We start from the raw sequence: 24,223 nt of genomic DNA on the forward strand, positions 1-24,223 counted from the left end.
TGTTTTGTATAGTCGAAACTAGAACTAGTGTTGGGCCTAGTGGCCGGATGGCTCTATTATCATAGTAGGCCAGTATTAATAGACACACAGTTGTGCACCTATTAGGCATCTAGTTGGCCTCATTACTTTTTTCTTAGTGGCAACCACTAACAATAGTTTAGGGCACATCTTATTAGAGAGGGCAGTGGTGTCTGCCATACTAAGGAGGTGGACTATGGGTCTGTGGTGAACTACATTAATAATGTATCATGTATCATTGTATGGTTTTATGAAATGCATATGTAATTGTTTGACAAATTGAAGTTTTTGTGTTATGCATTGTTGTTTGCCGTATCACACACACATATGTTTGTATGAATTTTATCCATGCATTTATTAGATCTATGTTACAATTTCATGTTATCATTGAATGTGGTTTTATTTCATAAAGTTCTTAATAAACTGATGTATATATTTTTATACATTGAGGTCTAGCTGGGTGGTGTCTTAGTTTGTGTACCTTCCAGACGTATTGACAACATCATTTTGCTACCACACATACAGTAATAGGTGTTTGCAGAAACACACTCTAATTATTGCATATACTGGTTGGGTCCAGGAGAATTTTTGTTGACATAACCTGCACCCTTCAACATCGCAGGGTTCGCATCTGCCTTTCCCACTGCCCCACTAATGCACCACTGCCCCTTTTTTCTCTTACAGTGCCAAGCGCAGCGAGGCCGTCAATAGTGGCAGAAAGGAGCTATACAAAACCACTTACATTCCATTAAATGATGCTCCAACCCTGGCCATGCAATTGTGTTTTTTTTACTGCAGTGAACACCACCACCCCACACACTTTTATTTTTCCTTTCCATAAACACTGAAATGGTTTGAGATGAAGGTAAGTGAAAATCAACAAATGCAGCCGAGAAGAAATACCAAGGGAAACGGGAGATGTGGGCAGGGTTTCCGAATTTTAATACAGATCAAATTGTATTAGTCTAGCTTTTCTGTTTCGTCTCGTAAGTAACCAGGTGAACATTTCTGAAAAATAACTGCAATAAAGCCCTGTTCATGATTTAGCGTGATATTCCCAGTCTCAGAGAAGTAGTTTAAACAGATTTGTAATTTTCTGTGCTTGAACAACACTTTTCTTAATAGCTCCATAGGCACATACTATGGAGCTAATAACACAAGTGTTGTTCTATCACGCAATGACACTTTCCTTATTTTACATGGAGCTCAGAATCAGGCCCTGATCCTTTTTTGCCCTAGAGCGGTGGATAAAATACACAGCGCTGATGCTCGGTAACGTGAATGGTTGCCTATGGCGCGCCAAAGCCGCAAGTATGTGGCAGCAAGTGCAATGCATCACGTTATGGTCACGGCTGTTGCCAAGCTGGCTGTCATGTGCCGGCTCCAGTTTCCGGGGTGAAGCTGAGGCTTTTAACATTCGGTGTCTGGCACCTGTGGCGTGAGGCTCATGCTGGCTTCTGATTGCATGGCGCGCGGTGGCCTGCGCCTCGCAACAAACCCAAGACGTTTCTTCACTCAGGTACTATGAGCGGAATGTCTGCTGCGCACAATGCCTGGCTTATTGGGAAAGGTCAGCGCCCTCCTTTCCCGCCCATTTCTCAATACCGTCCCTGCAGCCGAGCTCTGGGCTCCAGTAGCGACTGTCTGCATCGCTTTCTGCGCAGGTAGACAATGGAATTCAAAGCATTTCTCAGGTGTGTGGCCCAAGGCAGAACCACTTAGGCTGCGGTGTAACAATACAGGCTGGCCTGACTCAAACAGCTGAGCTGTTCACCAGCACACACCTTTAAGTCAACGGTAAACCCCCCAGCCGCATTCCCGGCATGAGGAGAATCACACCTTGAGGGTATTGCGTCACTCTTGGGACATGCGTTCTAAAGTGTACTTCCTCCCGCTGCTGACAGAACATTACCCCAGGCATCTAGAACCCGCAGCAAGTGACATCGCATGATACGTCAACATGCTGACGTCAGAGGAACCTCACTGCAACCTTGAAAGGTTCAGAGAACCCAGGAAAAGGAAAGAGGGTCTGCATTTAATAAAATAATTAAATGGAGCCCCATCGTTCTTAGGGAGTTCCTGTTTGCAGAGCATGCATATTTTGGCAGCTTCCATGAGCTGTTAAATGAAACCTACCATAACTTAACACAGGTTAATGAGAAATGATGCGAACATAAAGAAAAACAAATGAGTATATTCCTATTATTATAATTATTATGGTATTTATTGAGCACGGACCTAGCTTCGAGAAGCAACGAAGCGCTTTGCACAGGAGTCAGGTGGCGCAAGGGGCATAGTGATGGCCTATGTATTGAGTTGGTGAGATTTCTCGAAGAGGTGGGGACTAGAGTTCTTTTTGGAATTGTAGGAACATGGGGCGAGTCTTATGCTGCTGGGGAGGTGGTTCCATAGTCTTGGGGCATAGGCAGAGAAGGCTTGTTTTCTGGTCCTTTCCTTTTTTTCAGCAGCAGATTTCAAGTCTGCACGTGTCCTGGCTTCTGGTGGTGCACTGTCCGGCGGAGATGCTGCGTTTCTCCGCACGGTAGCTGGGTGACTTGATGGCGACTGCCTTACAGATGATGCAGCAAGACTTGACAGTGATTTGTGTGTGCAGTGGGAGCCGGTGAAGGTCGATGAGGGCCGCTTGACGTGGTTGGAGCTGCCTAGACCCTTGATGAGGCATGCGGCCACGTGTAGGACACTTCTCAGGGGCACAAGGGAGGACGACGGGATGCCTTGGAGGAGTACATTGCCCCATCCAGGTGGGATAGGACCAGTGCTTGAACAGTGGATCTAAAGCTGTCCGGAGGGAGGAAGGCTCGACATTCCGCAAGAGAGAGATGATACCAAGCTGTCTGAGTTTTCTTAGCTATCTGTGTGTTGAAGTAGAGGTGTTTTTGATGTGGAGCCCTAGGGACCTGGTGCAGGAGGTGAGCTCAGGTGTGAAGCCCTAAGAGTTAATGGTTGATAGCCAGGTCTGAATGTTTGGGTGATCAATGCTATTGGTGAGGAGTAAGAATTCGATCTTGGAGGGCTTGAGCTTCAAGTATGCACTGGACATCCAAAACTGGATCAGCAAGAGGCGGGTCTTGAGCCTTTGGATGTCCTTGATTGAGTCGATTTTGAGGTATAGCTTTGTGTTGTCGGCATATTGGTAGATGTTGTGTGTGGCTAGGAGGGCTTCCAGCTGCTCCATGTATAGATTGAAGATCACTGGGAAGAGGATGGAACACTGCGGAACTCCAGAGGTGACGGGTAGCATTGGCGATCTAGAGGAGTCCATCTGAATAAACTGCTAGTGGTTGGCGAATTAGGACTTAAACCAGTGTAGGACAAGGTTGCTGAACCCCATGCGCCAATGTAGGGTGTCCATAAGCACCTGGTGGTTTACTGTGTCGAAAGCGGATGTAGGTCGAATAGAACCAGGAGGCAGGGGTGGCCGCCATCAAGGATGTTGAGGGCGTCGTCGATCACCTGCATGGTTGCTTTCTCCATGCTGCATATGGGTCTGAACCCGGATTGGTAGGTTTGGAGGAGATTGTTGGTGTCAATGAGTTGCTGAAGTTGCGCGGCTACTGCAGTCTCGATGATCTTAGCCAGGAAGGGAAGACGGGTGATAGGCAATAGTTACCTAGGTTATTGTGATCCAGAGTGGGCTTCTTTAGTAGATGGAGGATTTGACCTATTTTTAGTGTCGATGGGAAGGTGCCTTGAGTTCCTTCATCTGTATATTTCTTATTTTGTTTTACGTGTCTACATTTCATTTTTGAAATTAAAGAAGTGAATCATCTGCTTCATTATCTGTAATCACTTACACCTTTGAGAGATAAAGGCCCAAATCTCTAAATATATTTTTGCACAGTTCCAATCACCATATCTGTTCTGTTTCACAGAATAAATGCAGTTCCGACATGCCTGTCATTTCTTAATACACCATCCATTGGGGCAGTAGTAATGAAGAGGAAGTAGGCATGCAGACGGGCGCAAAGCAAGCTGGGATAGAGGAGGAATGGAAGTGCTTACACATTTGCTTGGCAAAGCAGATCGTTTTCATTCTGTTGGTCAGGGTTGGCAGCATGTGCCAGGCAGAGGGTGACAATTCTGTTGGATGCTGTCCATCGTCGCAGGAGTTGTAGTGGACGGTGCAAGTACATTGATTCCCCTAAGAACTTCCAAGCCATCAGTAGACTAGCAGGTCCATAGTCTGTGGTATTCACATGCCAGACGCAGCCGAGGCAGTCACATATCCGGCACACTTGACTCAGTCTCATGCCAAGTGCCTCTAAGTGCCTTATTATCAGTATGTTGCAAATGGATGAAACATGGTACTTCAAATGCCACTTTAAATAAAAAAATACCTCCCAATTGTGAGTTGTGATCTACTGGGAAATGTATCATGGGATGTATTTACCCCATGTGGTAAACATCCTTTGCAATCGTAAGTCATGCGGAGATTTTGCAAATAGGAGCTATTTTAAAAACCACCCGTTTTTACTGCTACCACCACACTAGTATTGATGCCCTACTCAGGCACGTTAGGCTTGATTTGCTCACTCCCGTGTCAGGAATATCTGAGTCAGTCACACATACATTGGGCCTGGGAGAGCCACAAAGCAAAGTGGTTTTGATTCCACATTTTACAAAGCAAGAACTAGGTTGTCCCAAAAAAAAGGGACACACGAGGAGTAAAGATAGGTACTATTAATTATTCTTATGTAAACCACTAAAAAATGAATAAATAAAAGTAGGTGAGTAGAAACTGACCTCACAATCATATACACATATCCATTTTGATTTGAGTGATAAAGAGCTTTCCAGACTATACTGATACAAGAGAATATCCCTAATTAGGTACAATGGAGGTATCACACATCAAACAAGCATTGGCAAAGCCAGCCGTTTTGGCTTTTGTGTAGGCACAGGATTGGCACTTGCCAGGCACTGCTATAATGGTGCTACCTGGCCATAAGTGGGAACAGCTGGAAAAGGGTGCAAGTACCTGGGCATATGACAGCAGACCCTGGAACACGCCTATCTAATACTTATACACAAGCCACAACTGTTGGCTTTGTCAGTGCTTATTTTTAATAGGACTTCAGGGCAAGGAACTGGAATATATTTCAAACGGCTGAAGGTGTACTTGGTTTAGACATGTATATTACACTTGTGGCACCTTTACAGATGCAATTATGCTATCAACTCTCAATAGACAGCTTAGAAATATAACTAGCAGGTCTAAGTTTGATGTTACTGCCTGATGAAACTAGTTCAACGAGATCCTGGGAGGATGTGTTTTACTGGGGAAGGGCAGATAGTGGTTGGCAATAGCCATAGGAAGTAACATGGGCATGGGACAGTCACTCAGTGTGTAAATAGCCACACAACATCCATAATGTATGTGTTACTCCTCACATCATCTCCCACCTAGCTGCACGCCAATGCAATAGTTTTGGCTTATAGGTGTTGATTAAGCGCGTCCAAATAACCACAACTCAAAATGCAATGTTCCCCTATCCAATCACAATGTTAGGAGCACAGTCACTAGCTCCCAAAACAGACTGCACTCCAAACATTCTGACAGTTGCAGTACTTGTCAGACAGCACAGACAAATTACATTACTTTTCCTCCAAGACTCTGCTCCAACATCATTGGAGATTACACAGAGGTAGAGTGTGCAAATAAAGGATTGAAGTTTACTGTAATGGTCAAAGAATGTTGCTTTAATTGAAAACATGTTAAAATAAAATGACTTCTTTATTTTTTGTGTTCATCCAAGGTGTTCACAAGGTGTTCATACCTTTGCTTCATAATCCGTGAGCGTGATCATTACCGTTTTAGATAATTGCCCTTATCCAAATTATAACCATTGGCTTCCACTCAGGTCATAACCTGGTGCAGGCACCTATCCCATGACATGAACATTAGCACGGGAGTGGTCTATAAGCACTAATTATGCACAGTTCATCACATCCTGACTGAGGTGGGAAACTCATTCCTTATCATCACATTTCCTAGCTACACTAACACATTCTGTAGGCCCTCTGCAAACCAGATTTCCTCTCATTCCCTTTCTTGAGCAGGACATACTATCCCTCAACACATTCTCCTCTCCTGCTCTCACTAAACGCTACCCATCGTCCTTGGCTGGGAATCATAGTCCTAGTCTCCTGCCTTGCTCTCAGCAGAAAATTGCTATAAGGGTGGGAGGGAAATACTATGGAAATATACCCTGAAAATGTGAAGAGCACATAGCATTGTGACTTTTTAGGGTAAATAAAAATAAGAATAACAAATATGTATATATATATATATATATGTTCTTTGGGTTATCCCCCTGGGTGCACAGCATGAGCACACTCTTTCTTAATGGTAGTGCAAATGCATAGGGTTATTAGTTTAATCCCTACACTTTTCTTTCTACAGACATACACTTTGTAAAAGTGAATAACGTTGAATAAAAATGATCCTTGCACGATCGTTCAAGAAGTATAAGGAAATTGAGGTTTAGAAGGATCAGACATGATGTGATATGGCATTTATAACGCGCCTGTACACAAGTGTTTCTAGGCGCGACAAGACAAGGAGGGGGAAACAGAGGGAGGACAACACAACGATCTTACATGGCTTGTGTCATTCAGATTGCGCAAGCGCAGGGAAGGGGAAGAGGAGAAGTGCATGGGGGGATGGAGAAGTGCAGGTAATCAAAAGTGCAGCCAACAGGTGGCTCATAAGTGCAGCGAGAGGAGAGTGTAGGGTTACAGATACAGACCCCAAGTGCTGGGATAGCTAAGAGGCAGTGCGAGTGATGTGCAACTGGACAGGCACGGACCTGGACCCAAATTTTGAGTGTGGCCAGGTGACCAGTGCATGGAACAGGCGGGCCATCAGCAGGGGAGAAGAAGAGAGAACGCGGTAGCAAATAGGAAGGTCTTGAGTTGCTTCTAGAACCGGAGATGGTTCTGCTCAAGATTGAGTGAGGCAGGGAGGCTGTTCCAGAGGGAGGCCACAGCCGAAGAAAGAGATCTGCCCCTACTCTCTGCTTGGAAAAGTGACTGACCCTCAGAGAGTTGGAGGTGGATGAACAGAGAGCTCCAGATGGGAGGTACTTAGGAAGAGAGTTGGAGGTAGTACGGTCTCATGCAGCAGAAAGCCTTGTGGGGAATGCAGGGGGTCTTGAACTTGACCCTTGCTGCCACTGGGAGCCAATGAAGAGATTTCAGAGCTGCAGAGATACGATCCCTGGGCTTGAGGCCAAGGGCATGTCTCGCAGTCCTGTTTTGAATAAGTTGTAGAGGACAGAGACTAGAGGAGGAATATTTAGAAAGAGGCTGTTGCAGTAATCCAGCCTTGAGAGGACCAGAGCTCTGGAGCCAGTGAGCTTCTGTGGGAAAGTGAGGAAAGGAAGAATACCTCTAATGAGGTGCAGCTGATAATTTGACTTCTTAGAGATGTCGGAGATGTGAGGAGAGAGGAAGGGGGTGGAGTTGAAGATGACCCCAAGGTTCGTAGCCTCATAGGTAGGAGCAGCAAGAGAGCCCAGAGTGGGCAGCCAGAGAGAGAGAGAGGAGAGGAGGGAGCAATGAAATACATGTTGTGTAGAGAATGTATCAAGGCAAGAGAAGCAAGAGGTAATGTCCTCCCCCTTTTCCATAAATTAATCTATAGAGTAAGATATAAATCAATGTGTTTCTAACTTAGCTCCAGATAAACATTAAAATAATAAAACATTGATTTGGTCTGTTTGATATTTTGTACAGACTTTGTGTCACAGGAACCCATTATTGGGGTTAAAAAATCACTGACCAGTTCGGATGAAGGCTGTTAAAATACAGAGCATGAAGAGGCTCATGAGGCCGAAACACTGGGTGTCAACTTTCATAACAACATTGAAGAAATAACCCATGAGATAGAAGTTGTGGGATTGTGGGAGTGAAAATAGAAGAGTGTGCTCTCGAATAGCGATGGCCAAACACAGCTCTCTAATGAAAAGTGATCACGAATGAGAGGAGACTATGCTTTGTTTCTTTTGTCTGAATAGAACAAACATAATAAACATTTGCAAGTTGTAAATTATTCACTGGTTGTGAAATATGATGGACAGGAATAGAATGTGATATTTGGTGGTACAATGTGTTAATGTATTTTGTCTGAGGCTTATTGTGATATACCCTTTATATATATGCAATACACATGTGAAAGGTTTAAGAAAAACATTTATGTAGACATACAATTGTCTAAACTAATGAGACTAAGCAGTGGCCACTTACTGAATGTGGTTCTGTCTATCTGAAGCTTATCCCATGATCATTTTTGATATTTGTTGGTAAATGGAACCTAGAAGATCAGGGAATTGCCAGGCCCCCTTGTGATTTGCAGGAAGACTTTTGAGCCCATGTCACCCATTAAACTAGTTGTGTCCAGAATTTACAAAGGATTGCTCAGAGGGCACGGATGATGCCAAGATGAGAGGAGCGCCTATGCCCATCAGCGGGAAGCGTTATGGGAGGATTTATTTTGTCACGTGTCCCGTAACAGGAAGTGGACACCGAAGTAGGACTAAAGTATAAATACAAGGTTTATTGTTTCACAGGAGGCAGGATATTCTTCCGCTGGAAGTCTTAGTGTGAGTTTCCAGACCATTCATACATTTCAAATCTGTCATGAGATTAGGAACCTATAAAGGTGAGGGGTCTGGAGTGCGGGTCAAGTTGTGACTGGAATAACCGGGCCATTCCGACCTTTGCAGGCCCAGTAATTTCCCTTGCGCGGGACCCGGTACTGGTACGTCCCCATTCCCATTTTAGCCCCCATAGGGCTCAATGGGAATGGGAAGGATGGTAGCAACGGTACCATTCATAACGGTACCGTTGCTACAATCCTGTTCTGCTCACGGGTGCCACTCTGCACGCCTGGTCTGACCAGGCGTGAAGAGCGGCACCCGCAAGTATAACTCGTAATGTGACGGCAAGGTAACAACGGCGCCTTTAGCACTACCGGCGCTGTTGTTGCCTTACCGCCACAGTTATAATGAGGCTGATTGTCTCTTCAATCACTGAAGATGGTAAGTGGACCTTTTCAGCTTACCATCTTGTAGTATTGACAGTCTGAGACGCCCTAAATAATTCTTGGACCTTTGGTACAAATGCAAGATCTTATGAACGCTGTGCAAACGTTATCCCATGAAGTCTAAGCTTTAAAGGCAGAAAATGCCTCTTTGCAACAGATTATGGCTGCCCGGGAAACAATGGGCATCAAACCTCCAATCACCTCAAACAACATGGAGAAATTTTAGGGAAATCTCTAAAAATTACATGAACGTCTAGATTCATGTTCAGTGTATTTTGCCTTTCTTCCTTTGTCCTTTTCATCGGACAGATCTAAGATCGGATTCATTGTGTCCAATCTAACCAGGACCACACTAGTTTGGGCAAATTCCTTGGTGACCTCTAAGAGTCCATCTATGAGAGATTATTTGACCTTTATTCATTCCTTTAAGCAGATGTTTAGTGGACCATAACTAACGTATTCTGCCCAAGAAACTCTCCTGGATGTTCACGGAGGCTCTGGGGATGTTTTACATTACTTACTTCAAACAAATTGCTACTGAAACCTGTTGGCCAGTGTCCGCCAACTTTTACATTGTTTAGACGAGGATTAAATGAAGATCTCAAAGATGAATTGGCACGTACACCGCGTCCTTCCTCCTTTTCTGAATTATTGACCTTAGTGAGGAAAATGGAATGCAAGAGCAACATTCTGAACGTAAACATACCTGCTCACCTCTTCCAAGAACAACCATAGGAGATACATGGACTGCAGAACCCGAACCTATGCAACTGGGAGTTGCAAGAGGCTCTTTATCGGATGAAGAGCGAAAACGAAGAAGAGATCTAGATCTCTGCATGTACTCTGCCGCCAACTCACATCTCTTTAGAGATTGTCCCCTAGTACCTCCTAGGCATCTGGGAAACAAGCTCTGCCACCCCAGATAGGGACTATGGGCCAGGCAAAGTCAGTATGCAGTCCCTTAACATCGTTGAGTGTTTCCGCCACTCTGGACACATCACGTATACTACTGCAAATTTCTATTGTAGTTCATAACAGAAGATGCAGGCCCTGCCTTGATCATTGCCATTCCTGCCGGGTACACTATGCTCTGCTGCGATCGCCCCATCCACAAGGGTGGAGGAGCTGCCCTCATCCACAAAGATACCCTCGCCTTTAAAACAATCCAATCTATTGCCCCGCCTACCTATGAGCTGCTCAGCACGTGGCTGTCCACCTCACCCTCCTCATCCCTAACCTTCCATATTATCTATAGCCCTCCTGGGCCAGTCAAATACTTTGAAGATGAACTCTCCTCTATGCTTATCTCCAGCATCAAAGCATCCTCCAAGTCCTACTCCTGGGTGACAAAGACGCCCTCTCAGTGGCTTGCGCCCTAACCTCTTCGGGTTTAACATGGCACATCTCAAGTGCAGCCCACCAACTAGGGAGATCCCTTGACTGGATCGCTGACCACAACTGCACTACAGAGAATATAGTGGTCTTACCTAGTCACTGGACAGACCACCACACCATCTCCTTCAATGTACCTACTACGACTCCCCCGCCCCTCATCACGCCACATTTACCACCGGCTCTCACAAGAAGCTCACAAAACTAGACTCCTCCCCAAACCTTGCTGCTAACCCCTCCCTTCTCCAAGCCTCTCTTCCCTCCAACTCTACGGACCTGGTTAACACCTACAACACCACCATTCTTTCAGCCATGGACATCATTGCTTCCCTAAAACTTTGCCATGCTAAACCAAGCACGCCCATACATTCTTAGTTCACCCCTGATCTCCGTGAGATGAGAGCTAACAAATGCTCCCTGGAGAGCACCTGGTGCAAATTCCTTTCGGCCATCAACAAAAAAACACTCCTCCTCCTTTCCAAGCAATACAAAAAAGCCATCCTCACTGTGAAAACCTCTGCACTATGCAACAGAATCCGTAAAGCACAGTCCCACTCTCGTGAGTTATTCTCTATTCTCAGGGAGCTGGAAACCCCTTGTGTCCCCACCTCCAACTGCCTTAAAGATGGCACTTGGTGTCAAACATTCAGGATACCCTCTTAAATAAAGTTGTCTCCGTCCATGCAAAAATGCAAATCAAATCAATCTCTCCTGATCACCAAATCCATCACGACTGACCCAATTTACTCCTCTGCTCCCACTCCTCCCACCTTCACACACCCTCCTTTTACATTCTGCCCTATCTCTGAATTGGTTACATCCAATTAGATCACCGGCATGAAACCATCATGCTGCCAAAGGTACATATGCCATGCACCCTTTATCAAGGACTGTGCTGAAGCCCTTGTGCCCAATATCACCTCCTTTATCAACTCCTTCTTCTCCACCAGCTTTGTACCAACATCACTAAAGGAAGCATGGATCTCTCCTCTTCTCAGGAAAGCCTCTCTTGACCCTGCCATTCCTACCAACTACCGCCCCATCAACACTGGCCGCTTCCTCTTGAAAGTCCTCGACCGGGCTGCCTACACACAAATTCAATCCTACCTGGAACTCCACCACATCTCAGCCCTACACAATCTGGTTTTCGTCCAGGCCAAATAACTGAATCAGCCCTACTTGACTGAAAAAACGACTTCATGACATCTGTGATTCAGGCAACCTTGCTCTCTTCCTTTTGGACCTTTCTGCCACCTTGGACTTAGTCAATAACCCCACCCTTTGTCACCATCTCTCCACAGTTGCCAATTGTGCCCCATCAGCTTTCCAGTGGATCACCTCCTTCCTTGCCCACAGATCTGCCAGAGTCTATGCAGGAAATGCAGCTGCCAACCCCTCTCCATCCCTTGCAGAGTCCCACAAGGATCCGGTGTTTCCCCTACCTTATACAATGTGTACACCAAACCTCTTTTTAGCCACCTAGACACCCTGGGGATCTCGTTCTCCAACTACCCTAACGACACACAGATCCTTATCCCCCTCTCAGGTGACCACGCACAAGACTCCAGTAAATTAACACAATTTACAACATTATCCAAGCCTGGATGGCCTCTCACCAGTTCTGTCTGAACGATGACAAGACGGAAATCCTGATTGTTGGCCCCCCTCCCACCTGTCCAAAATAGACTCTGCCGAGCACTCCTTCAACATTGATGCCTGCTCTATCCCAGTCTCCTCTAACATTAAGACCCTTTTAGTCTACTTAGACTCTAGCCTCAACATGACTTGACACGTCAACTCTATTGCCTCATCAGCTCCCCACACCCCTGAGCTACTAAAAGCCAACAAACATCTTCTCTGCTCACTGACCGCCTCACCACTGCAATAGCCACCTTAGGCTTCTGTCTTGACTATTGCAACTCCCTCCTTGCTGGCACTACAGTACAAAACCTTTGTAAACTTCAGACAATCCAGAACAATGCCATCCGGGCAGCCATGAATCTCCCCAAACGTGATCATGTTGCAAGTCTTAGAAGAGCCACTCACTGGCTTCCAGTGAAAAAATGTATAAACTTTAAAATTCTTTCAATCACGCATCGCTGCCTCTCCAACACAGCACCACCTTACCTCTCACAAAGAGTGAACAAACACTTCTCTGCCAGACCTACAAGATATTTCTACAGTCATAGACTAACGATACCAAGCTTCAAACACACAAGAGCTGGGGGCTCAAGCTTCCCAGTGATTGCCTCCTGCCTCTGGAACAACCCCCCTCCCCACATCCACTCTGAACCTTCCTATTGGCCCTTCAGGAGACAAGTCAAGACCACCCTTTTCCAATAATTGTTTGCTTTCTGTACGCTGCATCTTTTACCATGCTGCTATGTAACCTTCGCCCCATTCCCCTCCCCACCCCCTCCTTCTTCCCATTCCCTCCTCCCTCTATCCCCCTTCCTCTCTTGCAAACAGCGCTTCACTGCCTGTGGGTTTTTGTGCGCTTTATAAATGTACAAAATAAAATTAAAATAAGTGAATAAATACTGTTATCCAAACCAGTGCTCTCATTGATTGTGGAGTGGCAGGACTCTTTATGGACACCGTTTGGGCTCCGAAACACTTAGTCACCTGGATAGTCAAATCTGAATCCATGGAAGGAGTTGATGGACAACCTCTCAGTTCAAGCCAATTAAAGCACACACATGTCCCTTGGAGTTATGGAATAACAACCATCATGTAATAGCGCTTTTTGAATTGATTAAAGTCACACATTTCCCTATAGTTCTTGGAATGCCCGTGATACATCTTCATATTCCACTTATAGATCATTCAGCCCACACAATTCCTTTGGGTTCCTCCTTCTCTATGAAACATTGCTATTCCAAGGAAACTATTGAACTAAGCGGTCCAAACCCAAAGCCTATACAAACACCTCTGACCATCACCAAAGTAAATCTTGTTCCTTCAGCATATCATGACTGTTTGGACATCGATTGTGAGCAGCTTATTAAAGAACTACACTCTCATCGGATATATGACTGCGCAATCAACTTAATTCCATGTTCCGTATTCCCTTTTTGTTGGAATGTTTATCCTTTCTGGTGCAGAAAAAAAGCCTTCCAGGAATACCTTTATTATTGAAGGCTCTATGGCATAACCGTCAAAGGTAAATATCCACTCCCTGTAATATACCACATTCTTGAGGTAGTCAGAGGCACTGTTATATCTAACAGACTAGACCTCTGAGCCACCTACCATCTTCTGCAAACCAAAAAAGGAGATGAATAGAAAACAGCTTTCCAGACACTTTTCAGACATTTTGAATATAGGGTTATGCCCTTCGGATTTACCAACACCCATGCTGTTTTCCAAGACTTTGTTAATAACATTCTTTCAGAGCTTTTATTTCATTCTATGATCATCTATCTAGATGACATCTTGATTTATTCAAAAATCCAAGATGAATATCATTCTCATTTCAAAGAAGTTCTGTCATGACTTCGAGAAAACCGGTTACCAGTGTAACCAGAAAAATACCTTTTTGGAGAACCTACTGTACTCTATCTCGGATATGTACTCTCTGCTGCCGGAGTCCAAATGCATCAGAGAAATGTATCCACTATACAAACATGCCCTACCCCTAAAAATGTCAAAGATATATGAAAATTCATTTAACTATACCATTTCTACTGGAATTTCATAGCAAACTACTCTATGATGGTGCAGCCCTTTACTTGTTTGTTAAAGAAAGATGTTCCCTTTGTATGAGACACTGCTACTGAAAGAGCCTTTTCAACACCGAAAACATCTTTTTTGACTACTCCTGTGCTTTGTCAGCCTGATACCTCTCGGCCTTTCATCAGTGAGTCGGATGCCTCAGAAGGTGCTGTAGGAGCAGAATTACTACAAACTCAATTGGGCAGAATGCACCACCCTTTGGCTTACCTGTCTTGCACCCTCTCTCAAAGCGAACATCACTACACGGTTTTGGAAAAAGAGCTCTTAGCTATCCAAATTGCTTTCAGGGAATGGAAACATGTGTTATTAGTAGTCCAACATTCTGTAGAAATCAGAACAGACCAAAAGAACCTATGTGTTTTACAGTACATGGAATGTCATAATAGTCGACAGGCCAGATGGACTTTTCTTTTGGCCAACATCAATTTTTTGTCACTAATATTCCTGGAACAACAAATATTGTTGCAGACCCCTTTCCCAAAAAAGAATGATTACAGTTGTCCTTAACATCAAGAGAATCTATGTTCAGATTACCTCATTTTGCATATCACATTAACACCTTCTAGGAACTGTGAGATGAGACACCAGCTTATTTCTCAAAGAATCCTATAGATAGCCATGATGCTTCCTCCTCTATAAAATGAGATAACCGTATATTAATACTTTGTTCTGCCTTACAACATTTGATCCTTTCCCTGTGCCATGACAGCAAAATTGCCAGACATCGTGGAATTGCTTCTACACTAAATCCCATACTAAAGACCACCTGGTGGCTTACTGTTAAAACTGACTGATGTACATCATTATGTATCTACATGTACAGTGTGTGCACTGAACAAAAAACCTAGCGCGCTTCCAGTTGAAAACCTTCCTTCTCGACCCTGGGAAGTAATTGCCACAGATTCTGTGGTGGCTCATCCATGTTCACAGGCAATCATGGTCAACATAGACGCCTTTACCAAACTTGCTGATTTTATCCCTCTCCCTAACCTTCATACCATAGCCAAAATGGCTATGATATTCCTGAAAGAGATATTCCATTTGCATGGACTTCCTTCTACAATCATATCTGATTGTGTTACTCAATGCACCTCCAAATTCTGGTCCACCTTATGCTTTAGCCTGGGAATAGAATGAGCACGTTCTTCAGGATATCATCCCCAGATTAACGGGTTAGTTGAAAGTTTAAACCAAACAATGGAGCAATACCTATGTTTTTTTACGGCTGCTACACAGGATGATCGGGCTACTCTTTTACCCACTGCTGAATTTGCTTATAAATATTCTGTACATTCTTCATTGCAAACTTCTACTTTTTATTGTACTTATGCTATCCATGCCACAGCCTTATCTCTTGGTAGTCTTTCATCAGTTCACATACTCACTGTTGACCAACGCATCACTTCCATACAAGAATGCCACAAACTTCAGCAACTGAGGTTAATACGTGAACAAGTATGAATTGCCACCGACAAATGATTTGCTCAACACCCTGACTATAAAATTGGTGATAAAGTATGGCTCTCTGTAACGCTCACCTGATTCCCGTAGAGGCGCCGGTCTTGACTGGGCGTATACCGTATCTTCAAAGGTGATGTGTAACACACGGCTGGCTCTTTGGGCTGGACCTCTGTGCACTGTATGCCTGACTCGAAGGGTAAGATGTCTGCAGATAGAAAATATGGGATTAAGGAACTGGGTTATTGAATGTCTCTCTCTTCTTCCCTTTCTCTTCTCCTGTAGAACCCCAAAGGTTAACGCTCTCACCTTAGGTAAGTGAACGCCGTGCTCTCCATCTGCCTCAGGGCAGGGTGCTGTAACCAGTTTCTTCACTGGATAAGGGGAGCAGGCCTCTTGACTTCAGAGGACTGCTGTCCGTCGTTTACTGCACGAACGGTAAGTTTCGAGTAATTCTAATGTCTTTAAAGTCTTTAGTAATGATGTCTCTTGTTTTGCAGGGTTCCGGCGATGGCGGATGACGGGCTGAAGTGAGTTGAAAATGGAGCCCGTGTGATGAATAGAAGTGCCTGGAAGCACGTAAGTAAGCGCTTGTTGCCTGCTTCACGATGCGCTCTAACTGTCTTTTTATTTTGCAGGTACAAGTTCAGAGCGGCTGCAGGGTGCCCGAATACCCACTGGGTTAGATGTGGAAAGGAGTAATGGCACGTGAGTATTAAAGTTCCCCAATGTCTTTAAACGCACCTTGTTTTGTCTTTCAGATGCGGGATGCAGCGCCGAAGGCCTCCGGAGCGTGCAAAGAGTTGGTAAGCTTTTGTCTTTCAGATGCCGGAATGCAGTGTGAAGACCTCCGCAGCGCACGAAGAGTAGGTAAGCCTTTGTCTTTCAGATGCCGGACTGCAGCGCGAGGCGTTGGTGACAGCCGATGGACCAGGTAATTGAAGAGCTGTCACTGAAGACCGTAATGCTAACCTGTTCTTTCTTGTCTTTATAGATGTTGCTGAAGACTGGATTCAGGATGGTAAGCCTTTTCCCTTAGGCCCAGGATCAGATGCAGAAGACACGATGAGCGTTCTGCTGCAGAGGATGCAGAATAACGCAAAGCAAGATTCATCCATCGGGTGTGGTTTAAATAGCCTCCTGTAGTGCTTAGGTCCCTCCTTCCACAGCCACGCCTAGGTAAGAAAAGAGTTCCTGCTTTCCAGAAGAGTTCCAGTGTTCTGAATCTAGGGAGTGGCTCCTGCCCCACCCAACAGGAAAAGTAGTTCCAAACAGAAGAGGATCAGAGGCTCAACTGGCAGGCAAGTAAGCAGCATGGTCTGCTGCAGGTAAGTCCACCCAAGCATTATGAGCCCGGCGCTTCCAGCGCTGGGACTGGGCATATTTATGAGCCTGATGCCACTGGCGCCAGGACTGGGTCCAAAGGGTCCCAATTGGGACTGGTTGGCACTCGGAACCTGGGTTATGGATCTGCTTCCAAGGGAGTTGGGAAAACCCTGACCTTTTGGAAGCAGAGATCATGACACTCTCTACCAAGTACCTACCAAAAAGGTTGACACCTTCTGAATGTTCTCCCCTTTACATGGGTCCATTTCGTATCAGCCACATCTTCAACCCAGTAGACTGCAAACTAGCCTTTCCAGCCATGTGGAAAAGGATCAAACCAGTATTCCATACTTCTCTTTTGAAACCTGGTCTTTCTAGTGAATTTCCCAGAAGACAAAAACATCCTCCTGCTTCTCAAATTATCGATGGGAACTCTCAATACATTGTTCACTTTACAAGCTGCTTCCAAAAGTCAGGGGTGTTGCTAGGTCAAGAAAAGACCCGGGGCTAAGCTGTTGTCGGAACTGTTGGGACTGGGGGCTAGCTAGTCTTTTGGCTGTAGCTCCTGAGATTCTATCCGGGGCTACAACCAAAAGATCAGGGGCTATAGCCCCCTTAGCCCCCCCCTAGCAACGCCCCTGCCAAAAGTGCTGTTTGGCTGCCGCTGCCTGAGGCGCTGGATCTGTGACTGAACTGCTGCCTTGAAAGGACTTGAAAGGCTCATACTTGGTAGTGCATGTGACGAGAGCCCGCCCCTGTGCCCGTCCTCTTTCCCAGGATTCCCTCTACATTACCCAGGGTCCTGTGCTTCACTCGCAGCTTCACAAGCTGCTTCCTAAGGTGCTGTTTGGCTGCCGCTGCCTGAGACGCTGGATCCGTGCCTGAACTGCTGCCTTGAAAGGACTTGAAAGGACTCATATACTTGGTATGGATGGACTTTTGCGGCTAAGAACTGGGCGTTCTTTGAACTTGATACCATGTTATTTATTGTTAGCTTTAGCTAACTTTCCTCTACCACTTGTTTAGGTAGTGCATGTGACGAGAGCCTGCCCCTGTGCCCGCCCTCTTTCCCAGGATTCCATCTACATTACCCAGGCTCCTGCGCTTCAGCGCGCGCTTCACTCACAAGCTGCTTCCTAAGGTGCTGTTTGGCTGTTTGCTGCTTGCACGCAGCCCCAGCCCTGAAAGCACCTTTCACACTGTCCAAGCGTAAGTTGCTACTTTCATTTTCTATTTATTTAAAAGATTGCCTTTGTTGTTGAGTCAGTAAGGACTGATTCCTTTTACGTTTTCCTTTTTGTTTTAAATATTACGGTTACAATTCTGTAGCCTCATTGAAATTATATTATTTAAACCTCTCCTTTGTAAGGAGATATGTATACGCTGAAAAGCTCCATGCCACCTGGACTTACACCGTGTTACGGTGAGCAGCAAAAGCGAAAACAAATGGGCAGTACGCCGCGTAGACACAGCTCTGCAAAAGCCTCAATCTCTAGTGATCAAATCCCACAAAGTGCGTCCCGAACGGCTAACATAAAATGTTTCTTTTTATTAATGACTCCAAACCTCCATGCTTTGATTTTGCAGGAAAAATAGAAGAATCCTGTTTCAAATTGACAAATAATGTTAAAGGACCGGTTTTACAAAACTTTTTTGGTGTCTCTGGCAACACTCTTATTAAAGGATGCGAAGTACCATTAGCAAAAGCAACCCATGCTATGCCTGCATTACGAGAAACCGTAGGAGAATCCATCTCAGTGCCTCCTACGAATATGAATGTAACCCCTGCTGTGCACTTAGCCAGTAAGGTTACTGTTGTCCCAGTGGAGGACATCGGGTCCGCAGTGACTCAAGTAACTCATGTTAAACCTGAGGCCAATTTGAATGAAAAAATAAAAGACACATCCGTTTTACAAAAAAGTCTTTTGCGACAGTCTGTAATTGATCTGAGTTCAAACTCATCCTTTTTGGAAGGGGAAGCGAGAGAAAATTCATCGGATTTACCTGAAGTCTCTTTTATCTACTCTGAACTAGCGAACAGTCTGGTATCCTCATTCGCTGCTCCCACTCCCCGTCGTGTCGCCTCTATCCCTATCGAACCTCCCAATCCAACAAATTTGTCCCCAAACATTTCTCCTTCGATTCTGATTGAGACGTTACATGCTATGAATTTGGGCATCTCTTCCCTCTTCAAGTTGTTTGAAACATTAGACCAAAAACTGCAGTTCCAAAACAAACAGATTGCTAAAATAACACTATGGCAATCCACTCTTATACAAAGTATGGAAAAGAACAGCCTAAAAAATCAAAAACAATCAACTTCCATTACGACCACCTCTTCTGCTCTCCCTTCCTGTACTGCTTCAAAACCTACACCCATAAATGTTAATCCGCTACCTGCCTTTTCGAATGTAATATATGCCGATCCTGTGGCTATTCGAAACTCAGAAATACCTATCGAAAAGGCCCCACCCGAATCCAACTTGGTCGGGGCTTCCACGAAAACCCCCAGCGATTCATCACAAGCATTTAACATCTTCTCTATCAACAGTGCCAAAACACAAGAAATGGCACAAAAAAAAGATATCTATGGAACCTGAGAAAAAAATCTAAAAATTGTAAAGCTGCACCTAAGACTGTAAAATCAGTCACTAGATCCTTCATTAAAGCTCTTTCCCTACCTATGAAAAACACCACCATGGCTGCTGAAGCTGTACAAAAAAAATATTGTCATTTCGCCGAAGCCAAGAAAGCAAGTAAATCTCATAATGCAGCTGGAATAGCAGCATACGCCCCTTTAGATGATCTGGTGGAGGCGGCCGAACAGGTTAAAGTGGTAAATACACATTCTGTGCCTCTACCCCCCTCGGATGTACTGCTCCACTCAAACAATATTGAAGCCAGACGCAATGAAATCAGAAAAGAGATCGACCATCATATGTCCATGCACAGGCCTTTGTTACCTTCTGTCGAGAGCACTACTTGTGACAAATTTCGGGATAAAAGCAACTCAATAGTACAAACTGATAAAGATTTTGTGAGTACTAGACAATCCTTGCCTAAGGTTGCTGCGCTGCCTACAGTGAATAAAACCGCGGAACCCTCAAAGACAAATGATGTTACTCAAAAAGTATCTGTCAATCAGCAACAAGCTCTAGCCATAACAGGCCCTCCAACAGAACAATCAATAGAAATTGCTGTAGAACAATAGATGTTAAACCTGCACAATGCATTTCTGCCTCATGTAATGCCTGAGGCCGAACAATTTACTGACCATCTTCAAAGAAATGTCCCGCTTAGGCAACCCTTAGGACGCAAGCTAACCAACACAATTATTCGCTTGGAACAACTTTTCAATGGCCAAATAAGCCCCAATTTATTCCAGCAAAGGGCTTGAAAATGGGATCTAAAAGGCTGCCTCTACACTCATTAATTATGCGGTGCAGAGATCCTCCACATGCTAAGTACGACCTAAACCGAACTAGTATACTTGCTATATTGGCTGAAATTCCCTCATTGGATGATATCCAATCCTTGGATATTGATCAGGTAGAATTTATCTCAGATAATGATCTATCTATTTCACGTATCTGGGAGTCCTCTTGAGTCGTTTTAAATACCTTGTGGCTTGCTAAAAATGAAATAAATGAATTGGGTTTCGAGTTACTCATTGATGAGTCAACTCAATCCGCAAATTCCATCTCCCAAATTAGTAAAGGACAAATGTATGTAGCAAGTTGGAGGCAGGACGATATAACTCATCCAATGACACAAAAACGTCAACTAGCAGTGCAACGTGCCTCTCTGCAGACTTAACTAATCCCCCAACATATCCCCATACCTATGTCTCTGATAAGCCGGAATACCATAGGCCATGTGCATCTACTGAGGAATGTAACAAATGGGTTGATTCAGCACGATATAATCTTATTCCAAGAGACTTGGCTTATGGAGCGTCCCGTATGGGATAACTTTGATATTATATTTAACCCTGCCATACGATCTGTGAAAGGCCGTCCCATGTCTGGGCTTATAATGGCCTTAAAAGAGAGTACAGAAATTGTTCTAGAACATCAGTCTGCACCAAATCGATATATTCATTTAATTATAATTAAAGTAAGAGAATCCAGATACGTGATTATAAATATATATTGGAATCCGGTTGCCATGTCAACTCATGCATTTTTTAAGGATTTGGAAGCTCTATGGATGGAGATTATCAAACTCCCCATTTACCCCCATATCATTCTAGCGGGAGATCTAAATTTGCATTGTCTGGATCCTCCCACTAAATCAAATGACAGCAGACTGCTTCTATGGAACTCTTTCATTGAGGCAAAAAATCTTATTATGTTAAACGTATCTTGTCCGGGTGACATTCCACCGCACAACAACTGGAAAAGAGGTCTTTCAGGAGCTATTATAGATTTGATATATGTTAACAGAGAAATGTTTCCAGATGTTAATTCATTTCATGTGATCCCCTCCCAGGATAGTGACCATGATATATTGAACCTGAAATGGCAATTATTGTGTCAATCAACAAAAAAACCGAGAGTTATAACATTACACATCCTGTGGTAATAAATAATGGACTTAATAGATTACATTGGACTGAGGGAAATCTAGTATAATTTGCCAGGGCATTACAAACTTCAACTGTGCAGGAGTTTGATACACGCAATCATATCCCACTCGAGTATAGTGAGCTATTACACTTATTTGGTACCACGAACAAAGGGAAGAAAAAATACTGTCCACTGCATGTATTCGATTTGGAGGTACAGGGTCAAAAATCTTGGTTCAGACGGGAAAAAAAGATTGCTTTGGCCTTACCCACCCAAGCTCTTAAATCACTTAAGACAAGACACAAAAACTGGATGAAAGCCCATTCAGTTAATCAGTATCAAAGGGATGGCGAATGTATGCTGAAGAAAATTGAAGCGAAAAACTCAGCCCAAATATGGGCTTTAATCAATAAGACCAATGCTGACTCCCAGGTCTCTTTACAAATTAATGATGTTTCAGAGGCTCAATGGATCAAACATTACTCCAATCTGTATGCTAGTCCAGTTGATTCATGCCCACTTCATAACCAGTATTTTCAAAGTTCTTTTGGCTTAAAATATTCAGTGTCAGACATTTTATTTTATATCAATAAATCCAGTCGATCTCGTGCCCCTGGCCCAGACGGGATATCTAACAACATGATGAAGCAATTCCCAGAGGTATGGGCGAAGATTCTTTTCCAACTGTTCACTCAAATCATTCACACTCAAAAACTACCTACATCTTGGTCCCTCTCCATCATCATCCCGGTGTTCAAGAATGGTAATAGACAAAATCCTTCAAACTATAGACCAATTGCCCTTCTTGATACACCGGGAAAGATCTTTGCACGATTCATTTTTCGAGATCTACGTGCATGGATCAAATCCTCTGGTAACACTGACACATTTCAAACGGGATTTGTCGCAGGTAAAGGCACGCCAATAAATATTACAGCTATTAACTCCATCAAAGCTATGTGTGAACATCAAAATCAACACTTATATTTAGCTTTCGTTGATTTCAGAGAAGCTTTCGACAGATTACTACTAATCAATAAACTAATTAAAATGGGCTGTCCTAGCTCACTAATTAAATTGATTGTACTTCTACACTCAAATACTTCAATTAAAATAAGAATTTCCTTAGCTGGGCAATTGACCCCCAAAATTCCGACAGCCCGGGAGTTGAAACAAGGATGTATTTTGGCAGCCACACTTTTTAATTTGTTTATTTTGGACATGGGCAAAAATTTCATTGACATTAATTCAGATGCTCCAAAATTAGGGCCATATCAAATTGCATGGATTCTGTACGCAAATGACCTTAAATTAATATCCAAAACGCCATCAGGCCTCCAATGGTTGATAAAGGGCCTCTCGCATTATGTACAAGATAATCACATGTCAATTAACTTACCCAAAACTCAGATCATGCAATGTGTAAATAAGAAATGTCGCCCCCTTAAAACATCCATCTGGACTGTTCAGGAGGAGATCATCTCTATCACTATGCAATACAAATACTTGGAGTTATCATCAACAATCACATGCTCGATACCCCATATGTCAATGATCTAAAACATAAACTGCAAACATTAATTTGCCAAGCCAAAGTTTTGTTATATAAATTTGGCAAATTCACATGCTCTCCAGTTCTGCTATATTAAGCCCAAAACATTTTACCCATCATTCAATATGGTTCGGAAACCAAACATCTGAGGGAGAGGGTTTTTTGGGAGCGGTTAGAGGGCAAATTCTGGCGTGCAATATTCTATCTACCAAACTCAACACCCTTGCCTTTGATACGTTATGAGCTAGGAGCCCTCTCGCTGTTTGTGTTTTATGCATGGAAACTATGCTCTCTATTAAGGAAATGTTTGCTGTTTGTAAATTGCTCTGATTTATCGCACATATTGGCCATGTCTATTTTAAAATCTATTCATCCCTTCCCAGTCAATTGAAGGAATTTTGTTGTTAATCTTCTGGTGGATGCTGACATCACAATCAAGTTATTGATAACAAATCCCAAATGTGCTCAGATGAAATTATATCAGTATGACTGGATCTGTACATTAGAACAATGCTCTATTTATAAAGACTATAGCACTTTCCTTTTTGGAGTGAAAAGAGCAAGAGTGACAGCTACCTACTTGCTCAAATTTCCATCACCTCATTTCAGAAACCTTTATCTCAGATTTAGACATAATTTATGGCATACTAGAGAAATTTTATGTAGACGTGGACAACTAGAGAAGCATGATAACATCTGTCGGTTTTGCAAATTGCCAGAATATGAGGAAAACCTAAAACATCTAATAGTAGTTTGTCCTGCATTGAATGTGTTACGTTGTAAATATTTTAAAACACTATTTGAAAGCTATTGAATGCTACCTATAGATGTATTTTGGTTTAAAATGTTTTCCTCTTCCTTGTAAGCCGTCCGCATAACTATTGTCCAATTCCTCCTAGAACTAAAGTTAGATATCATGGAACGGGTAGCCTAAATCTGTGCTTACCTCGAATTGACTGTGCTATGATTTGCTGTCTAATTAAGCCTCTTCCCTGAGCAAAGGTTGCAAAAAATTGTATGTGATGCTGAAAGTGACAATAGATTTAGAGAATCAGATATTTTACAAAATTGTACATATGTGTTATTGCAACCGAGATGCTAAAGATT

Source organism: Ambystoma mexicanum, chromosome 9, assembly GCF_040938575.1.
Source record: "Ambystoma mexicanum isolate Mex_15411 chromosome 9, UKY_AmexF1_1, whole genome shotgun sequence".
Lineage (NCBI taxonomy): Eukaryota > Metazoa > Chordata > Amphibia > Caudata > Ambystomatidae > Ambystoma > Ambystoma mexicanum.